Source organism: Mesocricetus auratus, unplaced genomic scaffold (assembly GCF_017639785.1).
Source record: "Mesocricetus auratus isolate SY011 unplaced genomic scaffold, BCM_Maur_2.0 Super-Scaffold_100006, whole genome shotgun sequence".
Lineage (NCBI taxonomy): Eukaryota > Metazoa > Chordata > Mammalia > Rodentia > Cricetidae > Mesocricetus > Mesocricetus auratus.
In genome coordinates, this window is record NW_024429190.1 from 83611083 (window position 1) to 83633966 (window position 22884).

Genomic DNA, 22884 nt, shown 5'->3' on the forward strand with positions numbered 1-22884 from the left:
AGGCCATGGTCACATCATCAACTCAACTTGCATTATTTTTTTAAGCACATTAGCTCAAAGCCTTGAACCTTGAAGCAGGCAGTCAGAGGTGGAGTCCTAGCCCAAGCTGTCTGGATCTCAGGGTTGGGCCTTTTGTCTTTCTGTTTCTCTCTAGATAGCATGCAGGCTTTGTCCTAGTCCTGATCAAGGCCCCACGTCCAGGCCTTGCATTCCAGTTCGAAGCCGGAAGAAGAGAGGTGAAGGGTGGAGCTCACCAAGGCAGCAATTGCCAGGGATTCCCAACAGTATCTTTCGCTTTAGCTAGAAACGAGTCCCCTGTTGCTTCTGATAACTCCAAAAGAGTCTGGAAGGCTGAGAGTTCCTAACTGAGCTCGTGCTGTTACGTATAATGGAGTTCTTTTCATAAGGTAAAAGGGGTGCCCGCTGGGAGGAGGGGATTGTCACAGTATTATCCAGCCAGCGGTGGCGGTAGGCAGGCTGAGGCCCTTTCAGCAGGCCTGGTGACTCACAGAATGGGCTGTGGATTTTACTCTATGTGCAGAAAGCAGCTGTTGGGGAGACTTAAGGAGAAGAGGGGAGGATTTGCTTATTCTGGCAGTTGAGTGCAGTGCGTTTTGGGATAGAGGAGCAGGCGGGGAGGCAGCTAGGACACCCTTGTAGGAAAAGTGTAAAGATGGGTGTGGTGGAGGCGGGGTACACGGCTGGGTTTACGGGTCTCTGGTCTCTTTCACTCTGAGACGCACCCGCCCGTGAACACCAGAGGACAGGGACATCTAAATCCGCTATCACTTGGCTGGGTCCTTTCACAGCCTGTGGCTGTGGAGTAGAAAGCTGTCCTAAGCATCGCGGTACGTAGGGATAGACCATGTCTGTTTTATACGTGAAAGCGCCGAAGACGCAAACAATTAAGCTTTCTCTTGAGTGGGCAGTAAAAGACAGCTGGTCACACCCAGCCACCCAAATCTCCTTAGTTTCCTTCTGTTTTCTCTCTCCAGTTCACAGCGCTCCAAGATTTCTGGACCTCCTTTCCCAACAATGTTTCATGAGTTAAACTCAGTATGGAAATATTTATTGGCGGAGGGGGCGAAAGTAAAGGATTTCTTGACTACTTGGTGTAGAGACATACTCTGTTCTGTTTTTTTGTTTTTTCCCCTATCTTGTATGTAAACAAAAGTAGGCTTTGCCGTCTGGCGCCACCTCGTGGCTACTCCAGAAATTGCATAGGATTGAGTCTGCCTTCAGTGTGGCTTCCTAGCCTGGAGACTTGCTGTCATCTTGAAGTCAAGCTGTTCACCAGATGCTACAAACTCCAGAACCCTTCAGTAGACCTAGGGACAGCAAGTACAGGAACTGATTGTCCCTCTGTCCTTTCAGTCCTTTATCACTAGCTGGGGACACTAGTTTCCATGACTTACTTAAGCTCCCACAGCTGCGAACAGGGGACCTGGGTCTGAATCACTGCCTTCCTCAATGCCAGTCATTAAGGGGGAGATGGACAATGTCTAGGTTATGATTGGAGGCATCTCTAACATTGATCATAATCCTCAGTAACTTTTGCATAATCGCCACATTCAAATGAGTTTTGTTTCAATATTAGTGTCCCGTCTTTTAGGCTCAATGGTTGTAAAAATGTAGGGATACATAGCTAGTAAACCAATCATGCCCACGGCCTCCCTAGTTCACATACGGCATGTCCCCACGCTCCTTTCTCTCTGTTCTTGTTTAGAGGTATTTCTTTACTACAGGTGGCAGCTATTGAGCCGAAGCAGCTGGGTGACTCAAGCTGTCGTTCTTAGGCGTTCTGAATCCACTTCGTCAAGTTATTTGTAGGTAGAGAATGTTCCAGCTACTGGCAGAAGATACAGAGATGAGATATCTTCACAATCCTAATTCAAATAGTGACAAACTCTTTTTTTAATTTATTATTATTTTATATGCATTGGTACTTTGCCATGGGTGTCGGGTCCCCTGGAACTGGAATTACAGACAGTTCTGAGCTGCCATGTGGGTGCTAGGAATTGAACCCAGGTCCTCTGAAAGAGCAGTCAGTGCTCTTAACCACTGAGCCTTCTCTCCAGCCCCGTGACAGACTCTTATTGCATCATCATTTATCTTTGCCTGGGGCCTTTATCTGTAGTAAGTGGAACTCAGTGTACCTTTATTTACAAATTCTCTCATGCCCTTTTCTCTTTAGGCTCCTCTAAACATTAGTAGAAACAGGTGGCAGTTTAAAACCAAAAATGTTTGACGAAGAATCCTGACATTACGAATTTGTATCTACGAGGTCAAGTTACTACGGCTTAGTTTTCAGTGACATTGAAAGACTAGAGTTGTGTGAAGTATCGAAACCAGGTTGTGGTTCGTGCACACAGCTTACGTGTTGAGTGAACAAAGTTATCACTGTTGTTGCCACAAAGGCAGTTTTCATCAAAAACAGATGTTCACCCATCTTTTTTTTTCTGGGGAATGTAGCTCAGACCTTGAGGATGCCAGTCAAGTGGTCTTCCCTAACCATATCCTTAGCCCATACAAATATGCTTTTAAACAAAGCAGCTGTGCACGTGAGGCTATTAGAAAGAGAGTGTTATGCAGCAGGGGAACTAATTAGCTTCTACTCATGATCCTGATGGTAGCTTCCTGGGATATGTACAGGTGAAGTTCCTCAAGAAGGTAGAAATCTAACGTGTGCCAATAGGAAACGTCTGCACAGATGTGCATAGAATGTCAGTATTAAAAATGCTAACTGTGAACTATCACTGTCTGGGGCCAGACTTTTCTGTCTGAGGGGAAAGTAAGTATTCACACACTCTCCTGATGGATTCCTTTTTATTTCTGTTACCTGTGGGAACACCAGACCTTGAGCAGAGACCCACTTCCCCTTCTGCCTGGGAGTAGGCAGCTGTAAGACAATGTTTACTAAAAACATGTTTACTAAAAACAATACAATGCCTGGGGGCATTAAGTTCCTGGAAAAGGCCTGCCCTCAGAAACCACCCTGAGCTCGACCTTGTCCAAAGACTAACCGCCTCTTCTGCCACGCCCAGATCAGTTTCTGGGGTCAGAGCAGAACCAGCCAGGGGTAGAGGAGAGAGCAGAAGCTTCTCTGGTGGGAGCCTTTCTTAGGAAGTTTTCTTGAACCTTTTTGGGGCCTGCTTAAAGTTTTCTTTACATCGTTGGTTCCTCCAATTGTCGCGTCTGCTGCGCGGCCTGTGTCCGAGGGTGTCGGGGATTGACAACACAGAGACTTGTTCAACGGTGTAAAGAAAACTTTAAGCAGGGCCCAAAAAGGTTCAAGAAAACTTCCCAAGAAAGGCCCCACCAGAGAAGCTTCTGCTCTCTCTTCTCCCCTGGCTGGTTCTGCTCTGACCCCAGAAACTGATCTGGGCGTGGCAGAAGAGGCGGTTAGTCTTTGGACAAGGTCGAGCTCAGGGTGGTTTCTGAGGGCAGGCCTTTTCCAGGAACTTAATGCCCCCAGGCATTGTATTGTTTTTAGTAAACATGTTTTTAGTAAACATTGTCTTACAGCTGCCTACTCCCAGGCAGAAGGGGAAGTGGGTCTCTGCTCAAGGTCTGGTGTTCCCACAGTTACCTCTTGTTCTTTTTCTGTTCTTTCTACTGTACACTTTTTTACTACAGCTTATATACTCCAACAAAGCTTTTCAGGTAATATAGTATTACAATGTGCTTACATTTTGTTTTTCAAGTAAATGATTACAATGAATACAAAACAAACAGTTAAAAAACAGGATGCTTTCCATATCCCTTACATGATTAAACATTTTACATACTACAGGTAAAAATATTATTCCAATATCCCATATGCATTCATACCCAAGAAACTTTTTATAGATTGTGTGGTCAAGCAAGACATTCTTGTCAGGTCTTTTATTGGCAGGCTGCATTTTGCACTTACAAAGAAAGGGTCAATGACATTATTATTTATTTTGACAGGTAATCTTATAAGTCAAAAAGCTAGCCCATTTCTGAACAAGGAAATCATACTGCAGAACCTGGCCCCTCTGTCATCAGCTGGTTCCTCTGTTTGACAGAATCAGTGTGTGAGACATACATACGAATCCCAACTCTAAGGATTCTCACATGTCGTCAATGCTTTTCCATCCTTCAATTATAATATTTTTCACTCATAGCTACTGTTTAGATCAGATTTATTCTTTCAACAGATTTATTCTTGCTCTTAGAAACACCACCAAAAATTGCTAATTTTACACACTTGTTTTTTCCCTTTATTGTTGATGAGACTAATGTTCAACTACCAAAAAAAATCACTTATAGGAATGTATTCACTGAACCCTTCCTCCCTCCCTTCTTCCCTCTCTCTCTCTCTCTCTCTCTCTCTCTTTCTCTCTCTCTCTCCTCTCTCCACACTGTCCAGCTGTGGGTCTTTGTATTTGTTCTCATCTACTGCAGGAAGAAACTTGTCTGATGATGGCTGAGGAAAAACTGCTCTGTGAGTATGGCAGAATTCCATTAGGAGTCATTTTATGGTTATTTTCCCTTAACCGAACAGTAGTATTTGGTTTTCTTCTAGCTCTGTGGCCTATCAGGTCTCTGGTTCTTAACCACTTGAGCAGTGTCAGGGATAAGTTCCTCCTCATGGGGTGGGCCCTAAATCTAAACAGATATTTATAGGGAGAGGCCTACGTACCAGTAAACACACCCAAGTGGGCGTGGTCAGTGCTACAGGTATGTAGACCTCTCTCTACAGATATTGGTTGGTAACTCGCATAAATTTTGTGCATATGTATATACTATGGCTTCTGGTTTTGTGTTTTTAGGGAATGCCCATGTGTACAAACATGTGTGTCTCTGTGTCTGCATGTATATTCTGTGCTTTTTCTTTGGGTATTTTTCTCTGTTTGTTTTGTCCTGTTTCAGTTTGTTCTATCTTACTGTTTTTCTTTAGATGTCTATTTGTTTTATAAGGAGAGACAGAAATGCTGTGCATTCCAATCAGAGGGAAGAGGGGGGAAGAATATATTTTATGAAAAACATCTATTTTCAGTAAAAGAAAGAAAAATGAAAAGAATGTATTCACATATCATACAGAAGCATCTCAGGTACTACTACTGGTAACCATGTACAACCCAGCCCTCAACCTGGCTTTCTCTCTAGGGTAGGAATGTCAGTCTTCTCTCTTTCTATCACCTTCACTCCCCCTTTATGTTTTCAGTTATGTTCAGGACGATCTTGTAAGGAAGGAATTTTAAACCATTGGGAAGTAAGGTAGATAGACTTTGATTCGCTGTAGTAAAGATAGCATGGAAGTTTGATGCAGTTTGACACTTACCACCTCCGTTAGCCCTCCCTCAGTTTGTAGAATCTCTGTAGCTAAGATGTGGCCATCATCAGCCCCATCCCCTTCTCCTAGAGCACTAGAACATTAAAAAGGAAATAGATGAGCACTGTAAGTCCAAGTCTCTGTGGACTGTTTGAGGCAGAGCATAGCACTGAAGAGGCTGCAATTGAGCTTGGGCTGTCTTTGAGAAACTGTGATGGTGTGAGTGAAGATGGCTCCCATAGGCTCACAGGGAGTGGCATTGTTTGAGAGGATTAGGACATGGTGCCTTATTGGAGGAAGTGAGTCACTGGGGACAGGCTTTGGGGTTTCAAATGCTCAAGCCATGCCCAGGGCCTCTCTCTCTCTTCCTGCTGCCTGCCAGTCCAGATGCAGAACTCTCAACTACCTCGCCAGCACCACATATGCCAGCATGTAGCCATGATTCTTGCCAAACTGTAAGCTAACCCCAGTTAAATGTTTTCCCATATAAAAAGTTTCAGTGGTTGTGGTGTCTCTTCACAGCAATAGACACCCTAATTAAGACAGAGCATCCTCTACTTCTCTTTATGTTAGCTTGCTCTCTCAAGTCTCATTTCCAGTCTCCATAAAGTGGCCACAGTAATAACAACTATTCCACAGTGGTGTCCTATGGAAGAAATAAGACACTGTACACAAGTTTCCCAGTACCTAGTGCCAGGAATTTGACAAATCCAGTTGTGATTGTGACAGCAAGACTTGAAGGTCTCCAGTCTCCCAACCCATTCGATATGAGAAGTCAGCATTTCAGAAGCCATGAGGGTGGGGGAGAGGAGGCACTGACTCAGGGTTTCCCCTGCTACAAGGAGGAAACGCCAGGTTACAGTGACTCCCTCTTGTGTCACCTTCAAGTAATTACTTCCATCCATGTAAAGAAGCAAGAGCATCAGGCTCCTCACAGAGCAGCGCTGGACCAGCCTAAGGACTCTGGTGAAAGTGGTCAGCATCCTTCTAAGAAAAGCACCCACCCCACGCACTGCAGCTGCCCTGGTGAACAGAACCTGCCCAAAGCATTCTTCAGGTACCTTTAGGGAAACAGAAGGAGGGGACGAAGAAGTGTCTCCACCCCTTGCCCAGTCTTCCTTTCCAATACCAAGACCTCGTTAAATGCAGACTGGCGCTTCCCAGGACAGCATTTGTCTTCTCACTGTCCTTTAATGATATGACCAAATGTGCTTGACCTGCTGTCTACCAAAACCCTGGTTTGTTTTGCCCTTTCTCGGGATGGTGGTTGACCTTGACTATCAGCTTGACAGAGAACTGGTCAGAAGTTCTGCAGTGCAAGTATTTCCAGACACGGTTTCCATGGAGTGGCAGATTGGGTGAGGAAGAACAGTAGCATCCAACAGACTGGGGGCATGGATGAAACAAGAGTGAAGGGAGGAAGGGCCTGCGTGGATACCTGCTCTGCTCTTTCTGAGTGGAAAGTGAGTGTCTGCTGCTGCCGTGACACCCAGGCACCAGAGCCCACACACTTCAGCCTTTGAATATGGGCTTGTTCTAGCAAGTATTTGATTAAACTGAAAAATCAGGAGGAGAAGGGGTCACCAATGACTATTTTTTATTGCCTTGACATTTTCATGTTTTACAACATGCACATAAAAGTTTTAAAGCATCTGAAACTTTTTTAGAAAGCATACACAATGAGTAGTGTTCATAATTGAAAATTTTAATATGCTACCCTCTAGTGGTGACTAGAACCAGCTCCCCAATTTTATTTTATTTTTGTTTGAGAGTCTCATACATGTATATCATAATGTGTTTTGATCAACTTCACCCTCCAATTCATTTTATCCTGTAGTTATTCCCCCAACTCAATGTGTTCTTCTGTAAACTCAGTACTCCCATGGGTGTAGGTCCATCTACTGCAGCATGGGTGGCTCTCAGGGACCCATCCTAAGGAAAACTGACACTCCCTCTCTAAGCAGGTGCCAATTACCAATGGCTCTACACTTACAGGTGGGCTTCATGACTGCCTCCCCATCCTGGGATTAGGCTTGGCTTAATCTTCTGTGGGTCTTATGCATGAAGTTACAATTTCTAGGAGTTCATGTGTGGAAGTGTCCTGATGTGTCTTGAAAACAGTTTTTCTGTAGTCATCCACCATCTTTGACTCTTAAACTCTTCCCGTTCCCTCTTCGGAGATTACCCCTGAGCACCGGGAGGAAGGGGTGTCATGTAGATATCTGATTTAGGGCTGAAGCAACACGGACTCTTACTCTCTGCGTGCTGACCGCTTGTGAGTCGCCATTAATCTCTAAATATCTGCAAAAAGAATCTTTGATGAGGGTAGAGCCAGTGTTTTAATCCTATTCGGGGATAAGCTGAGTTTATGTTTCCATCATTCTCAGTGATTTCCCAGAGTGGTCCATGGGGATCAAGCTAGAAGCAAAGGATCAGATTCTAATGCAGCCATTTAGTGAATGTCAATTAGCTCTCCCCAGTTTCGGCCATGAAGGAGTTCCCTCTCAAAAATTGGCCATGTTGGAAGTTTTCTGATTATTTTTTGTTTCCAGATGACAATTGACTTTTATAGTATTTTAATGATCATTGCCTTTAATTTTGACAGATCATTCCAGAATGTCTTGGTAGATGTTGGCATCACATTATTTTCTTCTCCCACTCTTGAGACACTCTTGGTTCCTAGTGGATGACAGGCTTTCACTTGGACATTTTGCACCCTGTGTTAGGAGACTAAGCATCCTATTCCATTCTTCCTTGTTAGCAAGCAGTCATCAGTCCAGACACACTTCTCAACCTCTATTGTCTGTGACCTCAGGGTTTCTGAGTCTTTGGGTTGGTATTTTGGTCTGCTTGGGATATGGAGTGCTCCATAAACTCTCATTGGCCCCTGTTTTGCCATCTGAGGACATAGAAGGGTTTTCTTCAGGGCTGAACTCAAGAATCACTGGAAAAGCCATACAGTTTCAGCTCAGAATAAAAGGAGGGGGTGGTTCCTAGCTGGTGAGGTTGTAATTGGACTTCTTCAGATGCCTTCTGTGATGTTGCCAGGGAAAATCCTTTATGATCTGGGTGAAAAATGAACTAAACTGAACTGTCTTTTTAAACAAGGTCAAAGACTGGGAAACTACATGTCTAGGTCACCTCCAGGCTGAAGTCTGGAACCATCTTACTTTCCACCATACAGTAACATCCCCTGGTTGTTTTGTGACCATTTCTGGAGTGTAAAGTTCAGCATCATGGGGAGGAGAGGGATGTGCTTACCCCGCCATTTTGTCCTGGTCAGAAGTTAATGTTAATGAAAAACACTCACTTGAAGCCAACAATTCTATTTTTAAAGTAATTTGGTCACTAACAACCATAGAAAAGCCCCATGTGTCTAGGTCTTATTTCTCTTCTTTAGCTCCATTGCCCACATTCCACAGCCCTCACTGGCCTCCCCACATTGCTCTACCTGCCCAGGTAGAATTTCAAAGTGTTTGAGAATGAAAATCTCATGGTGGAAAACTCATAGACATAACAGGACAATGTTTGTGCTAGGCTAAACAAAGTCAAAGCTGTAAGATAGGAAGGTTTTGAAATTTCAGGGTCATCTCAGTGCTATTAAACTAAATGGAGCATGATATAAAAAAGCAGATGTGAGATTTATCTACTTAGTTTTAAGATAGAACATAACATCCCAACACTCTTTGGAGTCACTTGCACTTCAAATGGATCAAAGTGAAATGAAATCAATCCCCGAAGGCAGGTTCAGATGACTGGAGAGGTGATTTTATAGCAGTAGTTTTTTAAATGAAGTAGCAGTGAAATCCAGTGCATTTGTGTTTTGAAAGTGGCTGTCTTATCATTAAAGGATATATTCTATTCCCGCCATTAGTTTGCTATGTTTCATCACACTAATTGTTTTCGTTTTGTTTGTAAGTCACGTTCTCATGTGACACATAATAGACTCAGACTCATTATGTAATCAAGGATGATCTTAAATTTCTGATCCTCCATTTCTCAAGATTCCACTATTCACACACATATTGTTTTATCATCCAATCATATTGAATTATTAATATTTTTAGTTTTGATCAAAATCAAGATTTGGTTAAGTCATTTTTGGAGAATGAAATGACACAGATTTCCTATGCCTATTGAGAAGACCATAGGATTTGTTGCCAGTTGCCCACATAAGTCTTCCAGTAAGGTAGAATTTTCCACAACTCTTAAAACAAACCATTCAGGTTGTACCAGTTATGACTTTAGGCAACACCATTCATTCAACTTTCATTCATCACTAACACATTGGGACTAATTATCTAGCTATGGTAGCTTTCTGCAATGTGGTGAGAGGCTGCAATCTTCCTAGACAAGGGCATCCTTATATGCATATGCCTCTCAACAATATCAAGGGACTTCTGAGAAAACAAGTTTTCTATAGCAGGGTAGTGATGCATATGAGCCAGGATGATACTGCAGTTTGCTAAATCTGAAGATGCTAGTGTATGTAGGCTTTGCATCTACTGCAAGGAGACTCCAACCATCAGGGTTCACCTTCCCTCTCACAGAAGACAGAAAAAGAAACAACGGTGGTATGTTGGAGTGTTTGGTGCCTTAGGAGGACCTGGGACTGGAAAGAAAATGGAGGAAAACAGTGATGGGCCAAATAGAAGAATAAAAGAAAGTGGAAAATACACACGGGTATTCTCCATGCCAACTCCCAGTGACCCGAGGATGAGAATGGCAGGCATTCCTGCTTACTTATCCACACAGTTACAGATGCTTGATCCTGGGCACTCACTCACCAACTTCATACTCCAGGGAAGCCTGAACTTGTGACCAGCCCCACTATGAGTCTAATTTGATCTCTATTGGTTCTTTTTAATTCTCCTGCCCTTGTCAGTGATTATTGAGAATGAATTTATTTCTAATCAATGTCCAGGTAACGCCACCTGGAATTAGAGTTCTTTATTGTTTATGGGGGGATGACCTCAGTGAGAAATAAATGCTCATCCCTCTTCTCCTACATCTGGTGGGCATTGGAGCTGTTTTGCCTGAACAACCACAGTCACCTTCAACTGCAAGAAAGACAGAACAATGACACATATTGTTATGTTGCTCTCAAACAATCCTACTTTTTATTTGGGAAGGTGTAAAAATAGACCTTTCTTATTTTTTTTGTGGGGGAGGAGGGGAGGGAGAGGGAGCTGGGATCAACATGTGAAGCATGCGCATTTCTAATTTAAATGAAAATAATAATAAAAACAAGCTTAAATGCCAAACTACATATATATATATACATATATATATACATTTTTCTTTCTTTTTTTTAACAGGTGACATAAGTTTTAATAAGTAAGATCTAGGATTAACTGCAACAATATTGGTAAACAAACTACATAAGCACTGCCAAATCAAAAATAAGCAAGAACAACCATGTCTTATTTATTTTATTTTATTTTATTTTCCAGTTTAAATTTAGATAAGAAAAAAGGTTGCTTCACAAGTCAGTTCCAGGTCCCTCTCCCTTTCCCTCCCCTCCTCCCGTGCCCTCCCCCCAACCCCCCCCCCCCGTTATCCCCTCATTCCTCCAGGGAGGATGAGGTCCTCCATAGGGGTGTCCATAGTCTGTCATTTCATATAGGGCAGGGCCTAGACCCTTCCCCAAGAGTTCAGGGTGAGAGTGTACCTCACATTGTTCTATGGGAGTCCAAAGTCCGTGTGTATACTTGGGATGGGTACTGATCTGCTGCCCAAGGCTCAATAGATTCCCTAGGCCTCCTCACTGACACCCAGATTCAGGGGGTCTTGATCAGTCCCATGCTGGATTCCCAGGCTGATGCCTGGGATTCAAGAGTTAACCTTTGTCTGGTCAGCTGTTTCTGGGGGTTAAACCAGCCCAGTCTTAATCCCTTTGATCATCAGTCCTCCGTCTCTGTAACTGGCTTTCTTGAGTTCAGCTCAGTACTTAACCAAGGGAGTCTGCCTCTTCTTTGATCAGCCACTAAATGAAGTTTCTGTTTCCCAGACTCTCTGGCCATAGGATTGTAGGCTGGCACTCCCCAGATCTATGTCTAAAATCCATATATGAGAGAGAACATGCCATGTTTCTCTTTTTGTGACTGGGTTACCTCACTCAGGATGGTTCCTTCTAGTATCATCCATTTGCCTGCGAATCTCATGATTCCATTATTTTTTTTCTGCTGAATAGTACTCCATTGTGTAGATGTACCACATTTTCTCTATCCACTCTTCGGTTGAGGGACATCTAGGTTGCTTCCAAGTTCTGGCTATTACAAATAAAGCTGCTATGAACATAATGGGACAGACATCTTTGCTGTATGAATGGGCATCTTTTGGATATATGCCTAAGAGGGGAGTTGCTGGGTCTTGTGGTAGGTTTATTCCCATTTTTCTGAGGAATGTCCATACTGATTTCCAAAGTGGCTGAACCAGTTGGCACTCCCACCAGCAATGGAGGAGTGTCCCCCTTTCACCACATCCTCTCCAGCATAAATTGTCATTGGTGTTTTTGATTTTAGCCATTCTGACAGGAGTGAGATGGTATCTGAGAGTTGTTTTGATTTGCATTTCCCGGATGGCTAAGGATGTTGAGCACTTTCTCAAGTGCCTCTCAGCCATTTTAGACTCCTCTATTGAAAACTCTCTGTTTAGTTCTGCAGCCCACTTTTTAATTGGGTCCTTTGGTGTTTTGGAGACTTGCTTCTTGAGTTCTTTGTAAATTTTGGAGATCAACCCTCTGTCAGATGTGGGATTAGTGAATTTTTTTTCCCATTCTGTGGGCTGCCTTTTTGTCTTGCTGACTGTGTCCTTTGCCTTACAGAAGCTTCTCAGTTTCAGTAGGTCCTATTTATTAATTGTTTATCTCACTGTCTATGCTACTGGTGTTATGTTCAGGAAGCTGTCTCCTGTACCAATTCGTTCAAGGGTACCACCCACTTTCTCTTCTAAGAGGTTCAGTGTGGCTGGATTTATGTTGAGGTCTTTGATCCATTTGGACTTAAGTTTTGTGCATGGCAATAAACATGGATCGATCCGCATTCTTCTACATGCCAGCCACCAGTTATGCCAGCACCATTTGTTGAAGATGCTTTCTTTATTCCATTGTATATTTTTAGCTTCTTTGTCAAAGATCAGATGTTCGTACGTGTGTGGGTTAATACCCGAGTTTTCAATTTGATTCCATTGGTCTACCTGTCTATTTTTGTGCCAATACCAAGCTGTTTTCAGGACTATAGCTCTATAATAGACCTTGAGGTCAGGGATGGTGATGCCTCCGGACGTTGCCTTGTTGAACAGGGTTGTTTTGGCTATCCTGGGTCTTTTGTTTTTCCATACAAAATTGATTATTGTTCTTTCAAGGTCTGTGAAGAATTGTGCTGGGATTTTAATGGGGATTGCATTGAATCTGTAGATTGCTTTTGGCAGGATTGCCATTTTTACTACATTGATCCTACCTATCCAAGAGCATGGGAGATCTTTCCATTTTCTGGGGGCTTCTTTGATTTCTTTCTTTAAAGATTCAAAGTTCTTACGATACAGGTCTTTCACTTGTTTGGTTAGCGTTACCCCAAGGTATTTTATGTTGTTTGTGGCAATTGTAAAGGGTGATGTTTCTCTGATTTCTTTTTCAGCCCTTTTATCATCTGTATATAGTAGGGCTACTGATTTTCTTGAGTTGATCTTGTAGCCTGCCACTTTGCTGAAGGTGTTAATCAGCTGTAAGAGTTCCCTGGTAGAGTTCTTTGGCTCATTGATGTAAACTATCATATCGTCTGCAAACAATGAAAGTTTGACCTCTTCCTTCCCGGTTTGTATCCCCTTGATCTCCCTTTGTTGTCGTATGGCAATAGCTAGAAGTTCAAGTACCATGTTGAAAAGGTATGGAGAGAGTGGACAGCCTTGTTTTGTTCCTGATTTTAGAGGAATTGCGTTGAGTTTCTGTCCATATAGTTTGATGTTGGCTGTTGGTTTACTGTATATAGCTTTTATTATGTTTAAATATGTCCCTGTTATCCCAGATCTCTCCAAGACCTTTATCATGAAGGGGTGTTGGATTTTGTCGAAGGCTTTTTCAGCATCTAGTGAGATGATCATGTGATTTTTGTTTTTCAGCTTGTTTATATGGTGGATTACGTTGATGGATTTTCGTATGTTGAAGCATCCCTGGATCCCAGAGATGAAACCTACTTGATCGTGGTGAATGATTGTTTTGATGTGTTCTTGGATCCGATTTGCCAGTATTATATTGAGTATTTTTGCATCAATGTTCATGAGGGATATTGGTCTGAAGTTCTCTTTCTTAGTTGTATCTTTGTGTGGCTTGGGGATCAAGGTTATTGAAGCCTCATAGAAAGAGTTTGGCAAAGACCCTTCTGCTTCTATTGTGTGGAACACTTTGAGAAGAATTGGTATAAGCTGTTCTTTGAATTTCTGGTAGAATTCTGCACTGAGGCCATCTGGACCTGGACTTTTTTTGGTTGGGAGACTTTTGATGACTGCTTCTATTTCCATAGGGGTTATAGGTCTATTTAAATTGCTTATCTGTTCTTGATTTAGTTTTGGCAAGTGATAGCCATCCAGGAAGTCATCCATTTCCTTTAAATTTTTGAATTTTGTGGAGTACAGGTTTTCAAAGTATGACCTAATGATTCTCTGGATTTCCTCAGAGTCTGTTGTTATGTCCCCCTTTTCATTTCTGATTTTGTTAATTTGCATGTTCACTCTCTGCTGTTTGGTAAGTTTGGACAAAGGTTTGTCTATCTTGTTGATTTTCTCAAAGAACCAACTCTTAGTTGCATTGATTCTTTGTATTGTTTTCCTGGTTTCTACTTTATTGATTTCAGCCCTCAATTTGATTATTTTCTGGCGTCTACTCCTCATGGGGGAGTTTGCTTCTTTGTGTTCTAGAGCTTTCAGCTGTGATGTTAATTCTCTAGTATAACTGTTCTCCTGTTTCTTCATGTGAGCACTTAGTGCTATGAACTTCCCCCGTAGCACTGCTTTCAAAGTGTCCCATAGGTTTGGGTATGTTGTGTCTTCATTCTCATTGAATTCGAGGAAGTCTTTAATTTCTTTTTTTATTTCCTCTTTGACCCAGGGATGGTGCAGTTGAGCATTATTCAATTTCCATGAGTTTGTAGGTTTTCTGCAATTTGTGTTGTTGTTGAATTCTAATTTTAAAGCATGGTTGTCTGATAAGATGCATGGAGTTATTCCAATTTTTTTGTAGCTGCTGAGGTTTGATATGTTGCCAAGTATGTGGTCGATTTTTGAGAAGGTTCCATGTGGTGGTGAGAAGAAGGTATATTCTTTTTTATGTGGATGAAATGTTCTATAGATATCTGTTAATCCCAGTTGGGTCATTACTTCTATTAGACCCTTTGCTTCTTTGTTGAGTTTCTGTCTGGTATTACTGTCTAGTGGTGAGAGTGGTGTGTTGAAATCTCCCACTATAACTGTGTGGGGCTTTAGATGAGATTTAAGTTCTAATAATGTTTCTTTAATGAATGTGGATGCCTTTGTATTTGGGGCATAGATGTTCAGGATAGACACTTCATCTTGGTGGGTTTCACCTGTGGTGAGTATGTAATGACCTCCTTCATCTCTTTTGATTGATTTTATTTTAAAGTCCAGTTTGTTAGATGTTAGGATTGCTACCCCTGCTTGTTTCTTGGGTCCATTTGTCTGAAAAAATTTTTCCCAACCTTTAACTCTCAGGTAATGTCTGTCTTTGAGGGTGAGGTGTGTTTCTTGCATGCAGCAGAAGGAAGGGTTCTGTCTTCGAATCCATTCTGCTAGTCTGTGTCGTTTTTTGGGTGAGTTAAGGCCATTAATATTGAGGGATATTAATGACCATTGATTGCTCATCCTTCTTCGATTTGCAATGGTTGTTGTTGGTGGAATTATGTGTGGAATTTCACCCCTTTGTTCTTTTGGCTGTTGGTAGAGAGGGATTCTCTAATGCTTATGTTTTTCTGGTTGTAGTTAGCTTCCTTGGGTTGGAGTTTTCCTTCCAAAATTTTCTGTAGGGCTGGGTTAGTGGACACATATTGCTTGAATCTAGTTTTGTCATGGAATATCTTGTTTTCTCCGTCTATAGTGATTGAGAGCTTTGCCGGGTATAGTAATCTGGGCTGGCATGCATGGTCTCTTGTTGTAGGTAGAATATCTATCCAGGACCTTCTGGCTTTCAGAGTTTCCATGGAGAAATCAGGTGTAATTCTGATAGGTCTGCCTTTATATGTTACTTGACCTTTTTCCTTAGCTGCTCTTAATATTCTTTCTTTATTCTGTATGTTTGGGGTCTTGATTATTATGTGGTGAGGGGATTTTTTTTTGTGGTCCACTCTATTTGGTGTTCTGTAGGCTTCTTGTACCTTCATTGGCATGTCTTTCTTAAGGTTGGGAAAGTTTTCTTCTATGATTTTGTTGAATATGCCTTCTGCCCCTTTGAGGTGGATTTCTTCTCCTTCTTCTATACCTATTATTCTTAGGTTTGGTCTTTTCATGATGTCCCATATTTCCTGGATGTTTTGTCTTAGGGATTTGTTGGATTTAAGGTTTTCTTTGGTTGATAAATCCATTTCTCCTAGTGTATCTTCAACACTTGAGATTCTCTCTTCCATCTCTTCTATTCTGTTGGTAATGCTTGTATCGGTAGTGCCTGACTGTTTGTCCAGCTTTTCTATTTTCTGCCTTTCTTCAGATTGTGTTTTTTTTAATGTCTCTTTTTCAGTTTTCAACCCTTGCAGTGTTTGCATTGCTTCTTGCAATTTTCTGTTTATCTTTTTGTCCATTTGTTGCCTTTTATGAATTTTTTGGTTTGTTCTTTCTTCCATTTCTTGCATTTTTTGGTTTGCTTTTTGTTCCATTTCTCGCATTTTGTGCTTTGTTTCTTCTTCCATTTCCTTCCTTTTTTGGTTTGTTTCTTCTTCCATTTTTTTTTCATTTTTTGCTTTGTTTTTTCTACCATTTCTTGCATTTTTTGCTTTGTTTCTTCTTCCATTTCCTGCCTTTTTTGGTATGTTTCTTCTTCCAATTCTTGCATTTTTGTTTTTTTTTTTGTTTGTTTGTTTGTTTGTTTGTTTTTTTTTTGCTTTTTTGAGACAGGGTTTCTCTGTGACTTTGGAGGCTGTCTTGGAACTAGCTCTTGTAGACCAGGCTGGTCTCGAACTCACAGAAATCCGCCTACCTCTGCCTCCCGAGTGCTGGGATTAAAGGCGTGCGCCACCAACGCCCGGCTCAATTCTTGCATTTTTTGCTTTGTTTTTTCTTCCATTTCTTGCATTTTTTGCTTCGTTTCTTCTTCCATTTCCTGCCTTTTTTAGTTTGTTTTTTCTTCCAATTCTTGCATTTTTTGGTTTGTTTTTTCTTCCATTTCTTGCATTTTTTGTTTTGTTTTTTCTTCCATTTCTTTGAGGGATTTTCCTATATCCTCTTTTAGGGCCTCTATTTTCATGAAAGTGCTATTTTCATGAAAGTGCTTTTAAGGTCGTTGGAATGTTGGGGTCTTGCTGGTGTGGAGTCTCTAGAATCTGGCGGTGTCATATTTGTTTTTCTGTTGCTGAGTGTGTTTTTGTATTGTCTCTTTCCCATCTCTTCTTCTAGTGGGTGCAGAAAGACCCCCTTACTGGTCTGGGGACCAGAGTTCCCTTTTGGTGGGTGCTAGCAAGTCCAATAATCTGGTGGTTCTTCTATTCCTTGTCCAAATGCTGGTCCCGTGGGTGGAGAAGAAGAACAGGAATCTGGGGCGCTTAGCCTCCTACCTGGTCCCCTGGACCCTATGCTGGGTCCTGTTGTACCTGATCCGGAACAGCTACTCCCCTGGTCTCTCTGGCTCCTCTGGTTTCCTGGTCTCGTTGGCGGGAGAGAAGACCTGGAGTCTGGGGTGCTTGGCTCCCGCCGGGATTGGGGGCTCTGTGCAGTTCCCAGGGGATCTGCAGGTACTGGAACACAGGCCAGGAAGCCGGCCTGTTTACCTGATGCTGCTACAGGAACAGCTGCTTCCCTGGACTCCCAGCCTCCTCTGGCTTCCTGGTCTCCTTGGTGGGAGAGAAGACCTGGAGTCTGGGGTCCTTGGCTCCTGCCGGGATTGGGAGCTCTGTGCAGTTCCCAGGTGATCTGCAGGCACTGGAACACAGGCCGGGAAGCCGGCCTGTTTACCTGATGCTGCCGGAGGAACAGCTGCTTCCCTGGACTCCCAGCCTCCTCTGGTTTCGACCTTTCTTATTTTTAAAGACACTTTTAGTTGTATTCTTTGCTATTTCTAGAAAAAGGCCTCAAAATAAGTTGTTAATCTGATTGAAAATTAAGTAAATATTTGGCATCATAGTGTGTGTGTGTGTGTGTGTGTGTGTGTGTGTGTGTGTGTCTGTGTCTGTCTGTATGGAGGCCAGGAGTAAATCTTGGGTTTCATTTGTCAGGTACAATCAACATTTTTTGTAGATAGTCTTTCACTGGCCTAAAAGACTCAAGCAAAGCAGCCTGGGTAGCCAGTGTCATCGGGGATGTCCTGCCTGTATGCTGTGAGACTCAGAGGTCCACTTACATCCCCTTCAATAGCGGCCTGGATATCAAGTGAGCCTCAGGGGCTTACCTGTCCCCACTTCAACAGTGCTGGGACTAAAAGGGCACCTTACCAGGACTTACACACCTGGATTTTAAATAGAGCCTATGGAACTCAAACTTGTGTTCTTGTGCTTACAAGGTCAGGTCTTTACCAACTGACCTATCTTTCAGCCCTAATTTACATCACAGAGGCAGGCTAGACACCATTGGAAAAGAAGCAATTGCATGAAAGCTAAAGCTAGTGAACCAAGCTACAGTACAGCAGGATACCATGTAACTACTCAGTGCAAAATAAGACATCACTGGATCTAGACAGGACCAGCATTGCTAATGGAGATAACCACCATCCTATACTTCCTTATGAAGACATTTCCATACCACTAAGCATTATTTTGTCCGTATATAGCTGGTGGATGCAAATGTCTCTGAGAATACCCACATTCAATCATAAATGATAACTTTTATCCTGCAAAAGAAAGTGTTTCCAATTCCTTATTTTGTCTTGACTTTGAATTTTTGCTCTGATAAGAGCCAGGGAACACAGTAGAGTTCTGTCTCTCTGTTCTGTCTATTTCTTCTTGAGATTTCCCCAGCCCTCACCATCCACCGCAATTTCATGAACTTCTTGCAGATTTGTGATTTCATGAGAGTATTGTTATTTTATTTCTGCTAATGGGATGCATGTTACATCCCTGTCTGATTATTCTAAGATGACAGATACTATACATTATAGAAGAATCTTTCTGTAATTCTCAGCATATTTTTCTTCTGACATGTTTAATGTGGGGATACTTGAGGAAAGGGCCTTGTGATGTCTATTCTTGGTTGTCATCTTGACTTCATCAGGAATGAAATACAATCCAGGAGCGGCACAATCCAATGGAGGGCACACTTGTGAGAGATTTTTTTTGCTGGGTTTAAGTGGGTAAATCCATTTCTAGTCCAGACCTTTAGGGTAGGAAGACACTCACCTTTGATCCAGAACTTGAGGTGGGGAGACACACTTTTAATCTGTCCACACCGTCTGCTGGAAGCCCATATAAGGAAGTGGAAGATGGAAGCTCGTGCTCATTGCCCATTAACCCTCTCCTTACTAGCAAGCCCATTCCTTTACTGATATTGGAGCCTACTTCTGCAGGATTCCAGGGTACACTAAAAAAAAGCTGAGACATCAAGCCTCATGGACTTAGCAACTCCTGGTTTCTTGGACTCTCCCTTCATAGCCAGCCATTGTCGGATTAATTGAACCAAAGCCTGTAAGTAATTCTATAAATACATTTTCTATATAGAAAGATTTATTATTTAAATCTGCTACTCTAGAGTAGCCTGATGTATACAGAGTTCTACATTGGAAACTAAATTCATAAAATATTACAGAAGAAAATAAAACATATGATTAGAAATCCAAAAGCAAAAGAAAATGTTTACCTCTAGAAGCAGAACACAGACTCTCAAGTGAGGTGAGTTGTAGTGTAGGCTGAAATCAGAGTATTATGTTAATGAGAGTTTGGGCACCAGTGGTGAGAAATGGCACAGACCTTATGAGGGAGCTTGAACTAAAAGCAACTAATACTCTGGGCTGGGAAAATTCTTCCCTCATCAGTTATAAGCAGAAAGACAGCCTGCTGTGTATTCACAGTGAGTTTTAAAAAGAGAAATAAATCATTGGAAATTTGAATCTACCACTGTCTGAGTAAGCAAATCCAAGTTAACATCATCAGTATAGAACAGAAACTCCAAGCTGATGAAACAACGTGAAAAACAGCCCATTAGAACCTCAGAAGAGAGCCAAAGCAGCTCAACAGGAATGAATTCCATATCTCAGAGAAATCAGGATGCTCACAGTCCTTAGTCTGCACTGAAGATGAGATTGAAAATTCAAACTGTGGAAGGGGATAAGATACCAGGATGAAGAATGAGATTTTCCAATGATTTGCACATTAAGAACAAGAAATCCACAAATTACCTACAGTAGATTTTGATGTCATTGTTCTAAAATGTTTAAATAGGTAGATAACATAAAGCAAGCAAAAATATGAGAGAACAAATTAGAACAATGGAAAATAATAACATGGAAATCTGACAGTGAAAACTCTAACCCATTGAAATAAAAAGTGATTAAAAATACTTAACTGATTAAATAAAAAGGCAGTTGCATACACACACACACACACACACATCTTTTCAGCAGAAATTTAAGATGCTGACATTGAAGATAGACAGGGCTGAAATTTGTCGAAGCAAGGAAATTAATAGCAACAAAGGGCCATAGTGGGAAACTTGGGGAACGCTAGGATTAGAAATAGGAAGTAGGAATCAAGACAGTGAAGTCAGTCATCATCCTGCAAAGATGGGAGCCCACAGATACCCCAGCCTGAGAGGACACCTCAAGCACAGAGGGGATGGAATGGAGTAGATATCCCAGATTTGCCTTTTGCTTCCTCCCCAAGCCTTCACTTGAATCTCTCTTCAGCTAAATCCAGTTTACAGGAGCATGGGAAACACGAGTCTCCTGCAGTCCACTGGCTGGTAGAGGAGCATGGACAAGAGGTTGGACAAGGCTGGTGGGTGTGGGAGAGACTGGGTGTGAGGACAGGCATTTCGTTGCTCAAAGCTTCTTCAGAGTCCTCTGCATTACCTCTTCCAACTGTCTGAGCACCTCCACCATGGCTTTCTGGGAGTCAGTGTTCGTCTGGAAGAGGTCATGCAGACATCCATTCTTCAGGGAGAGCCCTGTCCTATTACTGTGTGCAGGGGACTTCATTTACAACAGCCCTTTCACTGGACCTTCCAGAGTATCTGTGTCCTCTTAGATATGCTCTGCCCAGAAGCTAATAGTAGAATACAGAAAATAGCTTTTGCTGTCTGCATGGCTTTTTTTATTTGTATTCTAAGGAAAATCACTTAGACACAGAAGCAGACAACTCCTCTTATTTGCATTCATTTTGCCCACAGAAAATGAACAGTCCACACGACTGCCCAGCTTCAAAGGGATAATAAAACTACCAATCTGCTGAACTATAAAGACAGCAACTCAGAAAACTTAGGATAAGAACAGGAAATCTGGGTGCAGTTAAACAATAATGAAAGAGGTCTTTGCTACAGCTATTGTGACGATGTTAACTGAATTTGAAACACCAAAGAGACGCCTCTCTGGGCGTATCTTGAGGGAGTTTCCAGAGAGGTTTAAGGTGTGCCAATGTGTTGCCACCATCGCATGGCCAAGGATCACAGAGGCAAAAGAACATGGCTGACAGCAGCTGAGCACCGGCATTCACCCGTCTACTTGTTGACAGCAGACACAATATGGTCAGCTGCCTGATGCTTTTGCCTTTACACTTTCCCTGCCATGGCGCACTTCATCCTCCTAACCATGAGCCAAAAAAAAAAAAAAAAAGGAAAAAAAACCACCTTAAAAACTTCCTTAAGTTCCTTTGTGAGTAATTCGTCACAGTCATGGTTAAACTACTGAATATAGCTGATTTCAATGTAAACTCTCCAATGTGTAAGTAGAAAAGAATTTTGAAAATTACTCAGTTGTAGAAGGTTCATCCTTTTCATCCTTCCTCATGGTTATATGAACCAGAAAAGGCATTTAGTGTCAAAGCTCTGGTTTGTTTAGGAATTGCAGCAAGAATGTATATTTTTTTGCTGAGTAACACTTATTAGCTAGTCATATTAATTTGCCTTCCTAAGAAAAGCCTTTGAACAAAAGCCATGCTCCTAGTTTAAAAAAAAGTGATGTTTTTTTAGCTTAAAACATGCCATTATCTACAATTTTGATCAAAATATTTGTCCTTTTAAAAGTCCTCTTTTAGTTTTGCTGTAAGTCGTGTGTGTGTGCATGCGTGCTGTTCTTCAAAAAAAAAATAATAGCACCCTCTTCTGAGGGTTAGAATGACAATACTCTGACAGTCTTTTCTGGTTCTCTCACAATGAATAGTTTGAATATTTAAAAGATTTGCCACTGACTAAGCACAACTTCCAAGTAATCTAATTACACTGTATATTTCAGAAGCATTTATTGGAACGTGCTGGAGACAGACACATGCCTTTGCTGACTGTCACCTACTGAGAACAGTTGTTTGGCTTGAATAAGGGGAAGAGACTGCTCTTCCACATTTCTCAAGATTCTGCACAGCAACCCCTTGACAGAGCTACAGGAGGAAGAAGGAAGCAGGAAGCTGGCAATAAAAGCAGATGTGCACACTCTTCTGCCAGCTGTGAGAGGAAAACACAGCCCCTCCTATGTTTATCTTGAACAGGTTCTTGTTTTGGGTTTTGGTTTTATGCAGTACAAGATATATCTTAAATAGTACTTCCCGGGATCCTCCAAATAGTCCTGTAATGTGGGGGTGTGTGCACATGTGTGTACATGTGTGTGTGTGCATGTGTGGGCACGCATGTGTGTCTGTATGTGAGGGTGTGTGTGAGGTTGTGTGTGAGTGTGTATATGGTGTGTGTGGTGTATGTATGTGTTAGCGTGTGTGAGCATGCGTGTGTGTGTGTGTGTGAGTGTGTATGTGTGTGAGGTTTATGTATGTGTGTGGGAGAATGTGAGTGTGATTGTTGGTACAGGTGTGATTCCTTTCCTTCCAGGAAGTGTTTTCTGAGTGCTATTATGTATCATGCTTTCTTCTCAGTACTGGATGGAGGTAACAGAAACAGATTCAAGTTTCTAACCTCACAGACATCACATTTCTAGGGTAGACAGACACAACATAGAAGTAGATATTATATGGCAGGTGACAATAAATTCTGTGTAAAGCAGTGGTGGGAGAATGAAGGTATTAAGAAGTATGAACACAAGGTGCAGGCGTTTTATATCAAGTGGTTAGATGTTTTATTAATAAATTGGCATTGAGCAGAGTCTTGGAATGAGCCAGAGTTTAAACTGTGTGGTCATTCAGAGGAAAGCAATTTCAGGTTGAAGGGACAGCATGTGCAAGGCTGCTAATTGGCTGTCAACACTTCTATGATATAAAGATGAGACTTTGCTTTTAAATTAAAAT

At 42.0% G+C, this 22884-nt stretch overlaps 1 long non-coding RNA gene across 1 annotated transcript; it reads left to right on the top strand.

The window, feature by feature from the left end:
- The first annotated feature begins 273 nt into the window (after window positions 1-273).
- On the top strand, window positions 274-22200 carry LOC121140713. Its single transcript, XR_005877634.1, has 3 exons — window positions 274-407; window positions 19011-19128; window positions 21888-22200. It is a non-coding gene; the product is annotated as an uncharacterized LOC121140713 (long non-coding RNA).
- Window positions 22201-22884: the final 684 nt, after the last annotated feature.